The sequence below is a fragment of the Hylobates moloch genome, unplaced genomic scaffold (assembly GCF_009828535.3).
Source record: "Hylobates moloch isolate HMO894 unplaced genomic scaffold, HMol_V3 SCAFFOLD_8, whole genome shotgun sequence".
NCBI classification, from domain to species: Eukaryota; Metazoa; Chordata; class Mammalia; order Primates; family Hylobatidae; genus Hylobates; species Hylobates moloch.
This window is the reverse complement of record NW_026652283.1, coordinates 51,297,354-51,319,143: the sequence shown is the minus strand read 5'-3', so window position 1 is coordinate 51,319,143 and position 21,790 is coordinate 51,297,354. Positions and strand designations below refer to the sequence as shown.

At 38.4% G+C, this 21,790-nt stretch overlaps 1 protein-coding gene and 1 pseudogene across 4 annotated transcripts in view; one reads left to right on the top strand and one right to left on the bottom strand.

The window, feature by feature from the left end:
- The window catches only part of FAF1 (Fas associated factor 1), a 523,525-nt gene that overhangs the window by 173,730 nt on the left and 328,005 nt on the right, over positions 1-21,790 (top strand). The gene's annotated exons all lie outside the window — the stretch shown is intronic.
- LOC131384110 (prohibitin 1-like) lies at positions 479-9,950 on the bottom strand (annotated as a pseudogene).

Sequence of the window (21,790 nt, the reverse complement as noted above, 5' to 3'; positions counted from 1 at the left end):
TATACCAGCATCACCAAAAATTTGTGAATAATGTGCTACAACGTTACAGTGGCTAAGATGTCACTAGATGATAGGAGTTATTCAGCTCAGGACCACCTTGGTGTAATATATGTGGTCATTGTTGATGGAAACATTGTTATGAGGAGCATGACTGTATCTGTGACTTTTCCAGTTTTCCTTCTGTTATTGTTTAGTTTTTGCTTTATTTTATTTTGGTTGGGAAGGATACTTAATATGATTTCAGTCATCTTAAGTTTAAGACTTTTTTATGGCGTAATATGTGCTATATCATAGAATATTCTCTGCACTTGAGAAGAGTGTGTATTCTGCTGTGGTAGAATGGATGTTCAGTATATGTCTGTTAGATCTATTTGGTTGATAGCATTGTTCAAGTCTTCAGTCTCCATATTGATCATCTGGTCTGGATATTTCTATTCGTTATGGAAAATGGGGTGTTGAAATCTCCCACTATAATTATGTTGGTGTCTGTTTTTCCCTTTAGTTTTGTCAATGTTTTCTTCATATATTTGGGTACTTTAGTATTGGATGCATATATATTTGTGGATATCTTCCTGGTGAATTGACCATTTTATCATTATATAATGTCTTTCTTTATCTCCTGTGACAGTTTTTTACTTAAACTCTATTTCGTTTGATATAAATATGGCACCCCCTACTTTCTTTTTATTACCATTCCCATGGAGTATCTTTTTTTTTCTTTTTCTTTTTGAAGTGATTTTACTTTTATTTCCTTCACTTTAAGCCAATCATGAAATTTCACAGTGATTTCTGCGGTGGAGGCAGAAAGAAGGTGGTGGTAAGAATCACTGAGGCTCTGGCCTAGTTGGCCAAAGAGGTACAGGCAGGGTAGACCCTCACCGGGGCACCTGGAGGAGTATTGACTACCCTGGCAGCAGGTAAATGATGTTCTGAGAGTGTGAGAGCTGGTACTCAATGTCCTCTGTGACTCCCAGCTTGCACAGTTCAATCAGGCTGTCACCCACAGTGGCCAATGAGTTGGCAATCAGCTAAGCTGCCTTGGAGTCACCCTCGGCAGAGATGATGACCTCCTGTTCCTGCTGCTCAGCCTTTTCCACCACAATTCTGGCCCTCTCTGCTTCCTGCTGAGCCATGTGTTTGGCTTCCACCACTTCTGTGACTCCTCCTGAAGGTAAGATGCATCAAGGACACGTTATCCAGGATAAACCCAAAGGTGGCTGCTCACTCTGTAAGTCCATCACTCGCCTGTGTGGAGACCAGCTCTCTCGGGGTGATTTGTTCTCCAGCATCACAGCAAGTCACCACTGACTTGAGGATTTCTGTGATGATAGGTGGCAGCATATGCTCATCATAATGCTCTCTGATGCTGATGAAGATGTGAGGAAGCTGGCTAGAGACAGGCTGAAAGAGGATGTGCAGTATGACACTGACATTCTGTAAATTTTTGCTACCAGTGATGATTGGCATGTTGTGTGGTCAAGAGTGACAGTCAAAGATCATTGGTTTCCGTACCCAGGGGATGAGAAGGTGAGTCCCTGTCTCTACCAGTGTTGTGTGCTCCATGGGATCGGTCAAAGATGATAGCTCTGTACCCAGCATCCACATTATATGAGGCAGAGTTCACCATACTTTCTGCTATGGCTAAGGCCAGGTCAAACTTGCTGATGGGCTAAAACCCTTTGGCAGCTATGTTTCCTTTTGCTGGACCCTCTCACACCTGCTTCCACTCTGACCTCCACATGAATTCCCCAGCTATACATTGGGGTATCTTTTTCTGTCTTTTCATTTTCAGACTTTGCATGTCCATAAATCTAAAGTGAGTCTATTGTAATCAGCATATAATTAGATCTTGTTTTTTTTTTTTTAATTTTTTTTGCACACAAAACAATAAACATTTTCTAAAAATACATACAAACAAAAAGATGCGTATCAAACATATTAGGAAGGTTGCACATGGGAAGACGGGGAATAGAAATGGGGAGTGGGAATTAAAGAAAATGAATGAGAGAGGGACTTTGTATGGATCAATGATAATAACTCAATCCTCTATTTGACAAAAAAGAAGGAGAAGGAAGAGGAAGAAAAAGAAAGTGGGATAAAGGATCAGAAAGGGAGGAAAATAGAAAAAATTGGAGTATGACTCCAGGGTAGACCTGTTTTGTTGTCGCTGGGTTGGTTGGTTGGTTTGTCTGTTGTATTTTTCGTTTGTTTCACCATGTTGGCCAGGCTGGTCTCGAACTCCTAGCCTGAAATGATCAACCCGCCTCGGCCTCCCAGAGCGCCGGGACTACAGGCGTGAGCCACCACGTCCAGCCCCCACATTGCTTCTGGCCTCCGTGGTAGACCTCCCAGACGGGGTGGTCAGGCAGAGGTGCTCCCCACATCCCAGACGGGGCAGCCGGGCAGAGGCGCTCCTCACTTCCCAGGCGGGGCGGCCGGGCAGAGGCGCTCCTCACTTCTTCCCAGACGGGGCGGCCGGGCAGAGGCGCTCCTCACTTCCCAGACGGGGCAGCCGGGCAGAGGCGCTCCTCACTTCTTCCCAGACGGGGCGGCCGGGCAGAGGCGCTCCTCACTTCCCAGACGATGGGTGGCCAGGCAGAGGCGCTCCTCACTTCCCAGACGATGGGTGGCCGGGCAGAGGCGCTCCTCACTTCTTCCCAGATGGGGCGGCCGGGCAGAGGCCCTCCTCACTTCCCAGACGATGGGTGGCCAGGCAGAGGCGCTCCTCACTTCCCAGACGGGGCGGCCGGGCAGAGGCGCTCCTCACTTCCCAGACGATAGGTGGCCGGGCAGAGGCGCTCCTCACTTCCCAGACGATGGGTGGCCGATGGGTGGCCGGGCAGAGACGCTCCCCACCTCCCAGACGGGGCGGCGGCCGGGCAGGGGCTGCAATCCCAGCACCCTGGGAGGCCAAGGCAGGCGGCTGGGAGACGGAGGCTGCAGCGAGCCAAGACCACGCCACCGCACTCCAGCCCGGGCAACACTGAGCACCGAGTAAGCGAGACTCCGTCTGCAGTCCCAGCACCTCGGGAGGCCGAGGCGGGCAGAGCACTCGGGGTCAGGAGCTGCAGACCAGCCTGACCAACATGGCGAAACCGCGCCTCCAGCCAAAGGAGAAAAAGCAGGCAGCGGTGGTGGCGCTCGCCGGCAATCCCAGGTAGCCTGCAGGCCGAGGCAGGACAATCACGGGAGCCGGAGGCAGGGGGTCTGCAGTGAGCCGACTAGATTCCAGCCTGGGCCACAGAAGGAAAAAGAAAGAAAGAAAGAGAGAGAGAGAGAGGGAGAGAGGGGGAGAGGGAGAGGGAGGGAGGGAGGAAGGAAGGAAGGAATTAGATCTTGTTTTTATATCCATTCACCTACTTTATATCTTTTGGTTGGGAAGTTTAATCCATTTAAATTTAAAGCAATTACTGATAGGAAAGGACTTACTGTGAACATTTTCTTATATGTTTTCTTTCTTGTAGATCCCCCTACACTTCCTCTTTTATGTCCTCTGTGTATGTGTGTGTGTGTGTGTCTGTGTGTGTGTGTGTCTGTGCATGCATGCTTGTAGTGATATGCTTTGATTCCTTTTTTTTCTTTTTCTTTTTTTTAAGAGACAGGCTCTCACTAAGTGGCCCAGGCTGGTCTTGAATTCCCTGGTTCAAGTGATCCTTCTGCCTCAGCCTCCTGAGTAGCTGGGATGACAGGTGTGCACCACTGCACCCAGCTCTTTTCTAATTTTTAAAAAATGTATCATCTGCGATTTCCGTGAGACATCTTATAGTTATATGAATCTGTTTTAAGCTGATAACAATCTAACTTCAATCACATACAAATACTCTTTTACTTCCCTCCACCCCCAAACTTTTTTTTGTTATTGGTGTCACAAATTATATTTTTTAAAATTTTGTATTCATTTATATATTTTATAGAGTATTTTGTATATAATTTTATATATTTATCTCATATCTAAATATATATTTAGATATCAATATATACAGGGAGATTGATATTGTCTTCCTGCCTGCTAACACAGTATCAGTTCTGCAGCCCATAGATCATGGAATAATTTCAAATTTCAAGTCTTGTTATTCAAGAAATACATTTCATAAGGCTATAGCTGCCATATGTAGTGATTCTTCTGATGGATTTTGGCAAAGTACATTGAAAACCATCTAGAAAGGACTCACCATTCTAAGATGCCATGAAGAACACTCATGATTCATGGGAGGAGGTCAACATTAATAGGAGTTTGGAAGAAGCTGATTTCAACCTTCATGGATGACTTTGAGGAGTTCAGGACTTTAGTGGAGGAAGTAACTGCGGATGTGGTAGAAATAGCAAAAGAATTAGAAGAGGAGCCTGAAGTCGTGACTGAATTGCTGCAGTCTCATAAAACTTGGATGGAAGAGCAAACAAAGCGGTTTCTTGAGATGTAATCTATTGCTGATGAAGATGCTATGCATAAACATGGTTGAAATGACAAAAAAGGATTTAGAATGTGACATAAACTTAATTGATAAAACAGTGGCAGGGTTTGAGAGAATTGACTCCAACTGTAAAAGAAGTTCTAGTGTGGGTAATACTATCAGACAGCATCATATGTTACAGCAAAACTTTTCATGAAAGGAAGTTAATCGATGTGGCAAGCTGTATTGTGTGTGTGTGTGTGTGTGTGTGTGTGTGTGTTGTTTTGCTTTTTTAAGGGATGGTCTTGCTCTGTCAGTCAGGCTGAAGTGCAGTGGCACACTCTTAGTTTACTGTAGCCTTGAACTCCTGGGCACAAGCAAATTTTCTACTGTCTCTGCCAGCCCTGAGATAGCAAGACCAACCCCTCCCCTTCCTCCTTCTCTTCAGTCTGTTCAACATGAAGACAGTGAGAAAGATGATCCACTTTCACTTAATGAATAGTAAATATATTTTGGATTTCTTAATAACATTTTCTTTTCTCTAGTTTATTGTGGGTAATGTATATATAATGTACATAATGTACAAAAGATTTGTTAATCAATGGTTTATGTTATCAGTAAGATTTCTGGTCAACAGTAGGCCATTAGTAAGTTTTTGGAGAGTCAAAAGCTATACCTAGATTTTTGACTGTGTGGAAGGGTTGGTACCCTAACCTCCCCACCCCCATTATTCAAGAGTCAATTATATGTAAATATTAAGTTTATACCCTTGGAACCACCACCACCCAGATCCAGATAGAAAATATTTCTTGCACCTCAGAAGCCTCTCTCATTCCCCCACTAGCTATTTAATCTCCCTTCTGAAACCACTGTTTTGACCTTTGTCACCTTGGATTGCATTTGTGTATTTTGACCTTCGTATAATTGAAATCATACATTGTATACTGTGTTTAACTTCTTTCACTCAATATTATGTCTTTGAGATTCAGTAATTCATTCATTCTAATTGCTATGTAGAATTCTATTATATGAAAATACCGTAAATTACCCATTCTACTGGTGATAGATATTTGGATTCTTTCTAGTGTTATCAAGCTGCTGTGAACATTCTTGTACATGTTTTTGGCGTACATAAACATTCTTCTGCTGACCTTCAAGTGGAGCTACTGAATCATAGCATAAAGATATATGTTTGTTTAGAGTTAGCAGGTGTAGCAAAACATTTTTATAAAATCGTTGAACCAATTCACTTTCCACCAGTAGAACAAGGTTCCAGTTACTCCCTTTCCTTGCCATCACTTAATCTGGTTAATCTTTAAAATTTTAGCCATATTCCTGATCCTTTCTGAATTTCCTTTTTTTTTTTTCTTAAAATGAATTCAGGTTCCAAAGGTCATTTCGAATTTAGGCCTCATAACAGGCTGGAAATCTTTTTTCTAATTTGGTAGCCATCTGCATTCTTATTTCAGGTTGATTGTCCAAACTTATCAAATTTTCTTAGCTACATTGAGGATACCTCTGGTATAGTTTGCCATATCTGTGTTTTTTCATTTTTTTCCAATTTAAGGTCTCTTTGAAAAAATATTTTTATAGTATTTACTTAGGAAATATATAATAGTGAAATGCAGTTACAAATTCACTATGGCGTTTTTGAATTCATGTGACTTAAAATGATTTTTTTCTCTTAAATGACAGAGTCTTGCTGTGTCACCCAGGTTGGAATGTAGTGATACAACCATAGTTCACTGTTAAGCTTGAACTCCTAGGCTCAAGTGATCCTCCCACCCACCTCAGCTTCCTGAGTGCTGAGACTACAGGCGCACACCACCACGTTTGGCTAATTTTTTTTTTTTTCACTTTTTGAAGAAATGGGGTCTCATTTTGTTGCCCAGGCTGTTCTTGAACTCCTGGCCTCATGTGATTCTCCTTCCTTGGCCTCCTAAAGCACTGGGATTACAGGTGTGAGCCAACTTGACAGCCTATATTATTTAATTTTTTATTATTATCATTTTTATAGATGGGGTCTCACTATGTTGCCCAGGCTGGTCTTAAACTCTTGGGCTCAAGCAGTCCTCCTGCCTCAGTCTCCCAAAGTGCTGGGATTACAGGTATGAGCTACTTACACTGGCTGATTCTGTATTTTTTTTTTTAAATCACCAAACCTCCTCTGTTGACATTTTAAAAGTAATGTTATTTATCTTTACAATATTAATTGGTCAGAATTGATGATGCTTCTTGTTCGTATGGATTTTTAGTAGTATTGCTAAGGCATCTCGGGTTTATTAGTCGGGAACCACTGAAAGGGATAAGATTTAGCCTTTACTTTCTTAGTTTAATGACAAATATTTTTATTATCCAAGGGGGGCAAATTTAGTTTCACATCACACTTTTTCTTTTAAATCTTAAAATTACCTCAGATTTTTTTTTGTTTTAAGAAAACTGGAATGCAATTATATATTAAATAAATTTTAACTGCCATCTTGTTTCATGTGTCTGATTCATGTGAGTGAATAGTGTATCACCTCAAAAAACCCTGGTTCTTTTTTTTGATGGACTATTTTGTGTATGGTGGAACTTCATGGATATTTTGATCACATTAAGTATTTTTTCAACTAAGAAAAAAATCCTCTGCTTATTTCAAGTGTGGTGATCAGAAATGGCTGGCTTCTCTGGATTATATATGTTAATGTTACACTTTAAATATATCAGAGAGAAGGTATATAACATGATTCTCTGCCTGCCATATGATTCATAATAAGGTAAAACTATAATCCAGAACAAATAAAACTGGAAGAGCTAGAAGCAGGAGTAGATACATATTGGTTTAAAATTCATTTTGAGTCCAGTTGTATTTATAATGTGTCTGTAGCTGTCTTAATTGTATTTGTTTTCAAACCGAATGACAGCTTGACTGTTCCTACTCTATCATACTTGAGCATAAGTTAGCTTTTACAGTGGATGATAAAACCAAAAGTTTACGAAAAGTGATTCCTGGAAGTTCTTTCATATACTTCTATGATAAAGCTTTAAAATATTGCCAGTCATATTCTTCATAGTTATGGACATACTATAAACACAGTTTGACTCAAAATGAATTTTAAATCAGATATTGTTATTATATGATATGTACTTGCTCCTGCTTCTTCTAGCTGTTCCAGTTTTATTTGTTCTGGATTATAGTTATTGCCTTATTATGAGTATTATGGCAGGCAGAGAATCATGTTATATACTTTCTCTGTTTTCCCTGTTGGCATGTTTGTATGTGTAACTATGGAAGGCATACTTAAGGATAATACTTAGACTTGATAGAATTTTTTTCTGACTTCACTGCATTTAGTCAATAAAGTTTTGTGAATTCTATCACATTATGACTGAATCTGTCCTTTATTTTTCATCCCCCTTTGTTACAGTTCAAGAATTTCTTTCATGAATTAAAATAATTCCCCTGATTTCCATATGTTCGTTTCTTTCTTCCTTTAGTCCATCTTTTCTATATAGTTGCCCTGTAGTGATTTTTCTAAAACACACATCTCCTCATGTGCCTTTCAGTGGCTCTGTATTTCCCCTATTCTGTTTGATAGACCTTTTCTTGCTTTAGCTTTCTAGAAAACTCCTACACAGCTTCCAAGATCCCATGTAAATATTTCCTCTTCTATGAAGCCTTTCCTAACCTTTCTGGACATACAGTTAAGTTGAATCATCCCCTATGATCCCATAAAATTTTGTATATGCTTTAAACATGGATTTAACACATCTTACCCTTTGTGTTTCAGGTTTTCCTTGTGAATGTTAACTCCTCACGCTTAGAGAGCAGGTCTTATTCCTCTCTAGATTCTTTATTCTAGCACAGTGTTTGGCACAGAGTAGTGCTTGTTGAGGAAACAAATGGCTCAATAAATGAGTATATGAATATATGTGTATATATTCATCCATCATAGGAAATTTTAAAAATGTACACTCATTGAAGTTTATGTGACCAGCAATAGAATTATTATAGATATAACTCATTTCAGTGTTACTGGAATTATATAAATAATATTTTTTCTGTAGCTGTATACATATAAATAATACAATGCAAAGAGATGCTCAATCAGATTATGCACCTTTTCCACGTTATTACCAGGAAGATGCAACAAGGTTTGAAAGCGAGCCCAAAGGCAGCTAAGAACTTTGGATCACAGTGACATCTAGTGGTAATTTCACTGGGTTGTTAATGTTTTTAGGGTCCTTATTGCAGTTTCATTTCAATACCCAAAACCTGAATTCTGTTTTCTTATCTTGAATAAATTTAAAGAATTATTTTAAAGCATTTGTCCTCCTATAAAATGCTGTCTGATGTGAAGTATTGTAATCTCTTTGAGGGTAGGGATTATTGTATATTGTTAGGTCTCTAAGATCTAGCAATAGATTGAACCTAACATGCAGCTGTTTGTTTAATAAAGTTTGTTAAGTCAGTGCTGTTAACAAACCTAATTTACTGGAGCCTAGTAGGCATAGCTTTAATTTTATTTTTGAGATATAGAAGAAAAATAGGTCTGTTATTATTTGAACCATTTATCTTATTTTTTCTCTTTTTGAGCTTTCTTAAAGCTACTTTTATTATATTGGATACTATTTTAGTTTTTAAGAAATCAGGTTGAATATGGAAAGATTTAAAACATTTAGCAAGTGCATTTTCAGTCTGAAAAAGTAGTTCAGGTTATTTCAAACCACGTTTTGTCCTGAATCTATAAATTTAGATTCTGATCTTGACTCTGTGACTCTTACTAGCTGTAGTGTTTGGCAAATGCCTTATCCCTCCCCCACATGCCTCAGCCATGCTTTATGAATAATAAATACCAGTTAAATGTTCTTCTGTTATTAGTACATGTGAAAAGAAGGAAAGAGTGACAATTTTGTGTGTCTTGAAAGATGCTATGAGCATGAAATGACAATGCAATTGATTATAGCTTGTATTTTGGGGGAAGAAAGACAGCAAATGTTATGTGTTAGTAGTATTGCTTAGTCCACCTGCAAAGTGATGTCTGTTGCCTCCATGCCATCAATTGTGTACTCCCCAAATAATTTATTATTGGGTCATTTTAAAACCTGAATCTCCAACTGTGGTCTCAATGTGCATAGTTTATTTTTATTTGTGCATTAGAAATATTCTTTAATTCAGCTTTAGATTTTTAAATTGATGTTTAATAAGTGTATATGTTTATGAGGTACAATATGATGTTTCAATACATGTGTACATTGTAGAATGAGCAAATTCATATCTATCATCTCATATACTTACCATTTCTTTGTGGTGAGACTTAAAATCCACCCGTTTAGCAATTTTGAGTGATAACATTATTTCTTAACTGTATTCACCTTACTGTGCATTAGATCACCAGAATATTTTCCTTCTATCTAACTGATCAAAGAGACCCTCTGATTGATATTTCCCCTTTATCCACGGAGCTCACCCTATATCCGTTCATCTATTGACGGTCACATAGATTGTTCTTATCTCTTGGCTATCGTGAATAATCCTGCAACGAACACGGAAGTGCAGACATCTCTTCAACACATTTTAATTACTTTGGCTATAGACTCAGAAGTGGGATGGCTGAATCTGATGTCACATTTTTAAATGTTGTACTTAAAGTAAAAACAGAGTCTCACTCTGTCGCCTAGGCTAGAATGCAGTGATGCAGTCATGCCCCACTGAAGCCTCAAACTCCTAGGCTCAAACAATTTTCCCCAGCTGAGCTTCCTGGAATCCTTTGTCCAGATCCTCAAAATACTCACATATTTATAATTCTTTTTTAATTGTAGGTGTTATGTTAAAGCATTTTAAATGTAAACTTATGTCTATAAGTAGCAAGATATACAGGAGTTACATCTTTCAGTTAGTGATGTCAGACTAGTACATAGGGAAAGCCAGTGGGCATTGTCTTGTAGTCTTTGCTATTAAATCATTTCTTGTTCTTGAGTAGCCTTATCCCAAAGTGCTTTTGTTTTTTATTTTAAAAATTTTATTAATTAGATGTTAATGAGTGTTTGCCCTAATGATTATTTATTTTATTTATTTTAAAGTTTATTTTAGGTTCAGGGGTACATGAGCAGGTTTGTTATATAGGTAAGTTGTGTGTCACTGGGGTATGGTGTGCAGATTATTTCATCACCCAGGTAATAAGCATAGTACCTGATAGATAGTTTTTCTGATCTTCACCCTCCTCCCACTCTCCACTCTCAAGTAGTCCCCAGTGTCTGTTGTCCTTTTCTTTGTGTCCATGTGTGCTCAGTGTTTAGCTCCCACTTGTAAGTGAAAACATGCAATATTTGGTTTTCTGTTCCTGTGTTAGTTCATTTAGAATAATGCCCTCCAGTTCCATCCATGTTGCTGCAGAGGACATGATCTCATTCTTTTTTTATGGCTGTGGTGTATTCCATGGTGTAAATGTACGACATTTTCTTCATCCAGTCTACCATTGATGAGTATTTAGGTTAATTCCATGTCTTAGCTATTGTGAATAGTGTTGCAATGAACATATGAGTACATGTGTCTTTTATAGTGTGATGATTAATATTCCTTTGTGTATATACCCAGTAATGGGATTGTGTGGTAGGATGGTAATTCTTTCTTAAGTTCTTTGAGAGATTGCCAAACTGCTTTCCACAAAGGCTGAACTAATTTACATTCCCACCAACAGTGTATAAGCATTCCCTTTTCTTAGCAACCTTGCCAGCATCTATTATTTATTTATTTATTTATTTTTCAGAATATTGTTTTTACTAAGGACTTTTATGGTATTATACATTAAAAGACAGTGATCAACTTGAGAAAAAATGTTTCTTGCAGTTGAGCAACATCCACAATTTTTCACTATTATACTTACCTACATGTAATCTTTTTCTGTATTTCCCTACAACTTGTCCATAATCTGCTTTTTCCCAAGAGCTCTCCTTCTGTCAATTTTTTTTTGCGTTTAGAAATTTCAAAATTAAACATAATTGGCATTTTGTTTGTTTGTTTGTTTGTTTTTTGGAGATGGAGTTTCACTCTTATCACCCAGGCTAGAGTGCAATGGCATGGTCTCAGCTCACTGCAACCTCTGCCTCCCAGGTTCAAGTGATTCCCCTGCCTCAGCCTCTTGAGTAGCTGGGATTACATGCGCCCGCCACCACTCCCAGCTAATTTTTGTATTTTTAGTAGAGATGGGCTTTCACCATGTTGGCCAGGCTGGTCTTGAACTCCTGACCTCAGGTGTTCCGCCCACCTCAGCCTCCCAAAGTGCTGGGATTACAGGCATGAGCCACTGTGCTGGGCCCATTATTTTTCGTTTTTAATAACAGCCATTCTGACTGCTATAATATGGTATCTCATTGTGGTTTTGACTTGCATTTCTCTGATAATTAGTGATACTGAGCATTTTGTGTATGCTTTTTTGGCCATATATATGGCTTCTTTCAAAAAGTATCTGATTGTGTCCTTTGCCCACTTTTTAATGGGGTTGTTTGTTTTTTGCTCATTAATTTAAGTTTCTTATAGATTCTGCATATTAGACCTTTATTGGATGCAAGTATCTCCTCCCATTCTGTAGGTTGCAGATATTTTCTCCCATTCTGTAGGTTGTATGATTACTCTGTTGATGGTTTCTTTTGCTGTGCAGAAGCTCTTTAGTTTAATTAGGTCTCATTTGTCAATTTTTGTTTTTGTTGGAATTGCTTTTGACGTCTTTGTTATGAAATCTTTGTCAGGGCCTATGTCCAGAATGGTATCTTCTAGGTTGTCTTCTAGGGTTTTTATAGTTTTATGTTTTACATTTGAGTCTTTAATCCATCTTAAGTTGATTTTTGTATATGCTGTGAGAAAGGGGTCCAGTTTCAGTCTTCTGCATATGACTAACCAGCTACCCCAACACCATTTATAGAATAGGGAGCCTTTCCTCATTTGTTTTTGTCAACTTTGTCGAAGATCAGATGGTTGTAGATGTGCATCATTATTTCTGGGCTCTCCATTCCATGAGTCTGTGTGTCTGTTTTTATACCAGTAACGTGCTGTTACGGTTACTGCAGCCTTGTAGTATAGTTTGAAGTTGGGTAACGTGGTGCCTCCAGCTTTCTGCTTAGGTTGTTTTTGCTTAGGATTATCTTAGCTATTCAGGCTCCTTTTTAGTTCCATATGAATTTTAAAATAGTCTTTTCTAATTGTGTGAAGAATGTCCTTGGTAGTTTGGTAGAAATAGCATTGAATCTGTAAATTGCTCTGGGCAGTATGGCCATTTTCATAATATTCATGCTTCCTATTGAGCATGAAATGTTTTTTAATTTCTTTGTGTCATATCTGATATCTTCATGCAGTCTTTTGTAATTCTCATTGTAGAGATCTTTCACCTCCCTAGTTAGCTGTATTACTAGGTATTGCATTTCCTTGTGGCTACTGTAAATAAGATTGTGTTCTTAGATTGACTCTCAGCTTGGACATTGTAGGTATATAGAAATGGTACTGATTTTCGTACATTGATTTTGTATCCTGAAACATTGCTGGAGTTATTTATCAGAGTTAGTAGCTTTTGGACAGATACTGTGGGGTTTCCTAGGTATACTATCATATCATCTGCAAACAGAGATAGTTTGACTTCCTCTCTTCCTATTTGGATGCCTTTTATTTCTTTCTCTTGCCTGATTGCTCTGGCTAGGACTTCCAGTGCTGTGTATGTTGAATAGAGTGGTGAAAGAGGGCATCCTTTTCTTGTTATGGTTTCAAGGGGAATGCTTCTAACTTTTGCTCATTCAGTATGATGTTGGCTGTGGGTTTTTCATAGATGATTCTTAATATTTTGAAGTATGTTTCTTCAGTGCCTAGTTTGTTGAAGGTTTTTTGTTTTTTTGTTTTTTTAATACAGAGTCTCACTGTGTTACTCAGGCTGGAGTGCAGTGGCGTGATCTCGGCTCACTGCAACCTCCGCCTCCCGGGTTCAAGTGATTCTCTTGCCTTAGCCTCCCAAGTAGCTGGGACTATAGGCATGGGCCACCACGGCCAGCTAATTTTTGTATTTTTAGTAGAGATGGGGTTTCACTATATTGGCCAGGCTGGTCTCAAACTCCTGACCTCAAGTGATCCACCTGCCTTGGCTTCCCAAAGTGCTGGGATCATAGGCGTGAGCCACCACACCCGGCCTGTTGAGGGTTTTTAACGTGAAGCATGTTGAATTTTATTGAAAGCCTTTTCTGTATCTGTTGAAATGATCATGTGGTTTTTGCTTATAGTTCTGTTTATGTGGTAAATCAATTAATTGATTTGTATATATTAAACCAACCTTGCACCCCAGGGATAAAGTCCACTTGATCATGAAGGATTAGCTTTTGGATATGTTGCTGGATTTGGTTTGCTAGTATTTTGTTAAGGATTTTTGCGTCCATGTTCATCAGTGATACTGTCCTGAAGCTTTCATTTTTTGTTGTGTCTCTGCCAGGTTTTGGTGTCAGGATGATGCTGACCTCATAAAATGAGTTTGGGAGGAGTCTCTCTTCCTCAAGTATTTGGAATAGTTTTAGTAGGAACAATACCAGTTCCACTCTATGCATCTGGTAGAATTCTGCTGTGAGCTCATCTGGTCCTGGGCATTGTCTGGTTGGTAGGCTTTTTATTATTCATTCAATTTCACTTTACTGTTGGTCTGTCCAGATTGGACCTTCCTGGTCCAATCTTGGGAGGTTGTATGTTTCCAGGAATTTATTCATTTCTTCTATGTTTTCTAGTTTGTGCATAGAGGTGTTCATAGTAGTCTCTGAGGGTTTTTTGTATTTCTGTGGGTTTGGTGGTAATGTCCCCTTTGTCATTTTTGACTGTGTTTATTTGGAGCTCTCTCTCTCTCTCTTTCTCTCTCTCCTGTTTTTTTTTTTTTTTTTTTTTTTTTTTTAAGTCTACTTAGTAGTCTGTCAGTCATATTCTTTCAAGGAACTAATTCCTGGACTCAATCTTTTGTATATTTTTTTATGTCTCAGTTTCCTTCAGTCCAGCTTTGATTTTGGTTATTTCTTGTCTTCTCCTAGCTTTGTAATTGGTTTCCTCTTGTTTCTCTAGTTCCTCTAGGTGGGATGTGTGATGTTAGATTGTTAATTTGAGGTCTTTCCAACTTTTTGCTGTGGACATTTAGTGTTATAAACTTTTCTCTTAACACTGCTTAAGCTGTGTCCCAGAGTTTCTGTTACATTGCATCTTTGATCTCATTAGTTTCAAAGAATTGCTTTAATTCTGCCTTTATTTTATTATTTACCCCATAGTCATTCAGGATAGTTGTTTAATTTCCATTAAATTATATGCTTTTGAGTGATTTTCTTACTATCAATTTCTATTTTTATTGCACTGGTTCAGTAGTGTAATTGCTATTGTTTTGATTTTTTTTTAATTTGCTAAGGATTGTTTTATGGCCAATTATGTGGTGGAATTTAGAGTATGTGCCATGTACAGATGAGAAGAACATATATTTTGTTGTTTTTGAGTGTAGAGTTCTGTAGATATCTATCAGGTTCATTTGGTCTAATATCGAGTTCCGATCTTATCTTTGTTAGTCTTCTGCCTCAGTGATCTAATTCTATCAGTGGGGTGTTGAAGTCTTCTACTGTTATTGTGTGGTTATCTTAAGTCTCTTTGTAGATCTCTAAGAACTTGCTATATGAATCTGGGTGCTTTTACGTTTGGTGCATATATTTAGGATAGTTAGGTCTTCTTGTCGAATTGAACCCTTTAGCATTATGTAATGCCCTTCTTTATCTTTTTTTAATCTTTTTGGTTTAAAGTGTGTTTTGTCTGAAGTTAGAATAGCAACCCCTGCTGTGTTACGTTTTCTGTTGACTTGGTAGATTTTTCTCTGTCCCTTTACTTTTAGCCAGTGGGTGTCATTGCACATGTGATGGTTCTCTTTTTGGCAGCATACAGTTGGTTCTTGCTTCTGTATCCACCTTGCCACTCTGCGCCTTTTAATTGGGGCTTTTAGCCCATTTACATTCAAAGTTTATATTGATAGGTGTGGATTTGATCCAGTCATTGGGTTGTTACCTGGTTATTATGCAGACTTGATTGTGTAATTGTTTGTAGGGCTAATGGTCTATGTATTTAAGTGAGTTTTTGTGGTGTCTAGTAATGGTCTTTCCTTTCCATATTTAGCACACCCTTAAGGAGTGTCTATAAGACAGGTCTCATGGTGACAAATTCCTAGCATTTGCTCATCTGAAAAGGATCTTATGTCTCCTTCATTTATGAAGCTTAATCTGGCAGGATATGAATCTCTTGATTGGAATTTCTTTTCCTTAAGAATGCTGAATATAAACCCCCAATCTCTTCTGGCTTGTAGGTTTTCTGCCAAAAGGTACACTGTTAGTCTGTGGGTTTCCCTTTGTAGGTTACCTGTCCCTTTTCTCCAGCTGTCTTTTATTTCGACCTTTAAGAATCTGATGACTATGTGTCTTGGGCATAGTTGTCTTATATGGTATCTCAGAGGCATTCTCTGCATTTCTTAAATTTGAATGTTGGCATGTCTAGTGAGGTTGGGGAAATTTTCGCGAATTATATCCTAAAATATTCCACGTTGCTTGCTTTCTCTCCCTCTTTTTCAGGGACACCAATGAGATGTAGATGTGGTCTCTTAATGTAATGCCAAATTTTTTAGAGGTTTTTTTTGTTCTTTTTTGAGTCTTTTTAATTTTAGTCTGAGTTATTTTGGGAACCAGTGTTTGAGCTTTGGGTTTCTTTTTTCCAGTTGGCTAATTCTAATGTTAATACTTGGATTGTGTTCTGAAATTCTTAAAGTGAGTTTCTCAGTCTGTCAGATCACTTTTGTTCTTTCTTACAATGGCCATTTCATTTTTCATCTCCCAAATCATCTTATTATATTCCTTAGAATCCTTTACTGGGTTTCAACTTTCTCCTGAACCTTGATGATCTTCATTCTTATCCATATTCTGAATTCTGTTTCTGTCATTTTAGTCATTTCAGTCTGGTTAAGACCTATTGCTGGGGAACTAGTGTGATTGTTTGGAGGTGAGAAGACACTGTGGCTTTTTAAATTGGCAGAGTTCTTACACTGGTTCTTTCTCATCTGTATGAGCTGAGCATTCAGTCTTTGAAGTTGCTGTCTTTTGGATGTGTGGTTTTTTTTTTTTTTTTTTGCTTGCTTGCTTGCTTGTTTGTTTGTTTTTATCTTCTTTGATGCCCTTGGGGGTTTGATTGTGGTATAAGGTGAGTTTAGTCAATTGACTTCGTTTCCCTTCCTTTGGAGTTGTTGGGGGCCAAGAATGAATCCCTGTGCACGGTAGCCCTGTGCCGGATCCCCAGCTTCCTACCCCTTTGGTCCAGCATGTTTGTCCTCCCTTCATCCACTCTGAATGCCTTCCCTCCAAAGATCTGCTTAGAATGCCCCAGTCTTCCTAATGTCCCAGTCTCTTGGTGGCGGCAGATGTTCATCCTGGCTGCAGCTAGTTGGCCATCTTCAGCACTTCCCCAGAGTGGTTTTAAACATCTTCTTGGATGGGTCCTTTCCAGCCATAAGAGTCTCTTCCCATATAGAATCTTAATTTGATTTTGCTCAAAACAATAACTTTCATAGTTTATAAACAATAAGTATTCTAGGGGGTAATGGCTTATAATGTTTAAAAGAAAGAAATGAATGGAGGCAGTAAATGATTTCTCACATTATAAAACGTTAATAGAACAAAGAGAGAAGAAATTCGCTTTTGATAACTGTGCTTGAGAAAAATCCAAATGATGTAATATTATTGCATGTTTTGTTGCTTCTGGGTAACAGGTCTGAGTTTTTTATTGTTTCTACTCTGAGATGGGCTAGGTCTCATTTTACTTTTTTTTTTGAGACAGAGTTTCGTTCTTGTCACCCAGGCTGGAGTGCAATGGTGCGATCTCGGCTCACTGCACCCTGCGCCTCCCGGGTTCAAGCGATTCTCCTGCCTCAGCCTCCCGAGTAGCTGGGATTACAGGCACCCGCTACCACGCCCAGCTAATTTTTTGTATTTTTAGTAGAGACGGGGTTTCACCATGTTGGCCAGGCTGGTCTTGAACTCCTGACCTCAGGTCATCCACCCGCCTCAGCCTTCCAAAGTGCTGGGATTACAGGTGTGAGTCACCATGCCCTGCCCTATTTTACTCTTTTTAATGTTGATATTTTAAATTTTACAAAGTGGTAACAGGCAGTATTAATATGAAATGTGTTTAGTAGTTTCTTCTTTTTTAAATAATGTGGAATTTGAGGTCCAGAGGCCCATAGAGGGCCTGTAATTTGGCTCAGTAATAGTCATTTAGTCATATAGTAGGGATTATGCTTTTCATCTTAGTTATTGTAAGATTGCAATAATGTGCTACATTCTGATTAGAAATGGTTAGTAGAGCTACAGTATCCAACTTTCACTACATTTTTTTTCTCTGAATGGAAATAACTGGACTATATTAATAGCCACTTGTTTTATAGGAGCAGAGTCTTCTATCCTCAATGTTTAGTTGCCTTCTAGAAATTATGAAGGTTTAATACTATAAATTTAAGGAATAAATTCCTTCCAAATGACCTTGAAAAAAGGTAGTAAATTCTGTAGATAATGTATTGGTTAAAATTTGAGACTCTGAAGAAAAATAAAAACACTATTCCAAATGATCTATTTTTCAGGCAGATAGAGTGCGTGTAAAGTGTTTTCAGTTTATTGGAGTGTAGCCAACTAAACTGAATGACCTTTTGCTAATTATCTCTCTCCTGGGCAGGCAAATATCCACTTGGAATTATTGCTTACTTAGGTTTGAGGTAGACCTTTTTTCTTTTTGTAGCCTTCTTGTCACTATGCCCTGGAAAATTCTAGAGAAAGATTGCTGTTAAAAACATAAAGCAAAGAATTGTACTCAGAGCAACATTTGCAATATCCATATTAATCTATAAGATAAATTGTTAGGTGAAATGATTTATAGTAATAACTTGGTTTGTGTTAACATAGAGCCACATGAATGTGAACCACCCTAATTTCCAATGTAAAGATAGACATTTTCATGTAAAATTGAATTAATGTGTCCAAAATATGGAGGAATAAGCTCTTGTAAATTACATCTCTGACAGATTAGTGTATCTGAAACTCTAAATCTGAGAAAACATTGAAATTGTTCTTGGCAGTAATGAACCGTAGAAAATTAACAGAATTTCTACTTTTGACCTTGAAGGAATAACTGATATAGTACCTGTCTTCCTGCTGTACGCACCTGGAAAGCTGGACAAAATATATGAAACAACTGCTTGCAGGCATTGGGCATTAGGCAGCGTAGGCCTATGATTCATGAGAAATGGGAAACAAGCAAGGTCAGCCCTGTAGATGCCCCCGATTTCTGCATGGAGAAAATTTCTTTACAACAGTCCATGAAAAAGGGAATGTAAGCAGAGCCCAACAGTCCTGCAGAGTTAAAGAGCTGGGAGATTCCCTGAGACTGAGATTGGAATGTATAGGGCCCAGTACTAGGAGAAAGATTGCTACATACAGAAACATGCAGGTATCTGAATGATGCTTTCTGCAAATCTTTGGCTGAATAGTAATCTCTACACGATTGAGTACACTGAACAATTCCTTGACCTTATACATAGCACTAGAATACTATTGAATTCCTTCCCACCAGAGGAAAAAGACTTTGTTGCACACAGGGTACAGTTAGTACTGAGACCCCAGAATAAATATTTTCCATATTAGTAATTAAAACTGAGTAAGTTAAAAATATTTCTTAATTAATAATAGTAATGAACTCATTACATATTAACATAAATAAGACTCAATGAAAAATAAATTTTCAGAACAAAAAAAGTAATGAGAAAGTGGTATTCTCTTAGGTGCATTGCAAGCTCTTCAATATCTGTCCATATAAAAGCTGGATTCTTATATCTCCTCTATTTATTCTGTTGCAGTATGTTACTTCTGTTGAAGTATATAAAGAAAATGCCACCAAACAGCTATATAGTTGGTGAAGGGAGGGATATTTTAGTAGCCAGATAATTATGGACATTCTTAATTGATAGTACACTGAAACTTGGCAAATGGTGGTTTCTTAAAAGTTTATTGCAATGTAAAACCTGAAACCACTTCAAGGAAATTTTAATGTTCTGTTATATTAAAATCCATTGGTCATTTGGAAAATATTGGTTCACTTTGCTATGATATTAACAAAATGTCGATACATTACATGATATCGATAATTTACTCTGATGGATTTAACAGTTTAACTGTGGAAAAGGTCAGTGAATATGAAGACATAGCAATAAAAACAATGCAAACTGAAGCACACACAGCAAAAACACTGGGAGCTAGGGGCTGGAGAGGGAAGGATGTTGTCTGAATGACTTCTAGGCAAATATAAAATGGTACAATGTATGTCTGATTAGAGCCCCTAAAATAGAGGAGAGAGTGGAAAGGGGGAAATTTTAACGAAAGAATAACTCAATGCTAGCCAAATTTGGTGAGAACTATAAACTCACAAATGTAAGAAGTTTCATAACAACAAGAAGGAGTAACTCGAAACAGCATCAAGGCACATAATCAAATTGTTAAAAATCAGTACTAGAAAAGTCTTGAAAGCAGCCAGAGCCCAAGAAACAAAGATACATTTTATATTTTATTTTATTTTATATTTTATGTATTTATTTTTTTGAGATGGAGCCTAAATCTGTCACCCAGGTTGGAGTACAGTGGCGTGATCTCGGCTCACAGCAACCACTACCTCCTGAGTTGAAGCGATTCTCCTGCCTCAGCCACTGGAGTAGCTGGGAGTACAGATGCATGCCACCATGCCCCAGCTAATTTTTTTGTATTTTTAGTAGAGACAGGGTTTCAGTATGTTGGCTAGGCTGGTCTTGAACTCCTGACCTCAGGTGATCACCCGGCTCGGCCTCCCAAAGTGCTGGGATTACAGGTATGAGCCAACACACCTGGCCTACATTCTATATTTTAAAAGAGAGATTTAAAAATAATAAATACACAGCACTTTGGGAGGCTGAGGCGGGCGGATCACGAGGTCAGGAGATCGAGACCATCCTGGCTAACACGGTGAAACCCTGTCTCTACTAAAAACACAAAAAAATAGCTGGATGTGCTGGCGGGTGCCTGTAGTCCCAGCTACTCGGGAGGCTGAGGCAGGAGAATGGTGTGAACCCAGGAGGCGGAGCTTGCAGCGAGCTGAGATTGCACCACTGCACTCTAGCCTGGGCAACAGAGCAAGACTCCATCTCATAATAATAATAATAATAATAATAAATACAGACTTCTTATCAGAAGCAACACACACCAGGAAGCAATGCAGTAAGTGTTGAAGAAATAAAATGTTCACCTAGAATGCTATATCGAACAAAATAATCTTTCAGAAATGAAGACTACAGATATTTTCCAGATAAACAAAAGCTATAAGAGATGTTAAAGTAATTACCCAGGCAGGCTGAAAGAAGACGATAACAGATGGAAGATTAAGTTAATACAGAGAAATGAAGAGCACTAGAAATTGTAAATATTTGGATACACATTTTTAAAAAACCTTTTCTGTATTTTTAAATTTATTTAAATGAGAATTGAAATTTAAAAGTAGAAATTATAGCAATGTATTATAGCATTTGTAAAATGTGTACAAGTACAGGTATGACAACAATAACATGAAGAATAGGAAAGGAAACTAGAAGTATACTGTTGTAAAACAGATTCCTGTCTAATTTGAAGGTAGTCTTTGTTGAGTTAAAAATGTATGTTTTGCTGGGCATGGTGGCTTATGCCTTTAATCCCAGCATTTTGCGAGGCTGAGGCAGGTGGATCACTTGAGGTCAGGAGTTTGAGACCATCCTTGCCAACATGGTGAAACCCTGTCTCTACTAAAAATACAAAAATTAGGCCAGGCATGGTAGCTCACTCCTCTAATCCCAGCAGTTTGGGAGGCCAAGGTGGGTAGATCACTTGAGGTCAGGAGTTTGAGACCAGCCTGGTCAACATAGCAAAACCCCGTCTCTACTAAAAATACAAAAATTAGCTGGATGTGGTAGCATGTGCCTGTAATTTCAGCTACTCGGGAGGCTGAGGCACGAGAATCAGTTGAATGTCAGAGGCAGAGGTTGCAGTGAACTGAGCTCATGCCACTGCACTCCAGCCTGGGTGTCAGAGTGAGACTACATTAAAAAAAATTATGTTGTAAACTTTAGAGCAATCACTGAAACCATGAATACAGATAATGGTCATTAAGCTCAGTGTTGAGATGAAATAGAGTACTTAAAAAATACTCAAAAATCCCCAATGAAGACAAAAAGATGATAAATGAAATAGATAAGACCAACAGAAAAGAAATAAGACCACATAATTATAATACATATAAATGAACTCATGTTATAATTAAAAGGTAGAGATTGTTACACTGAATA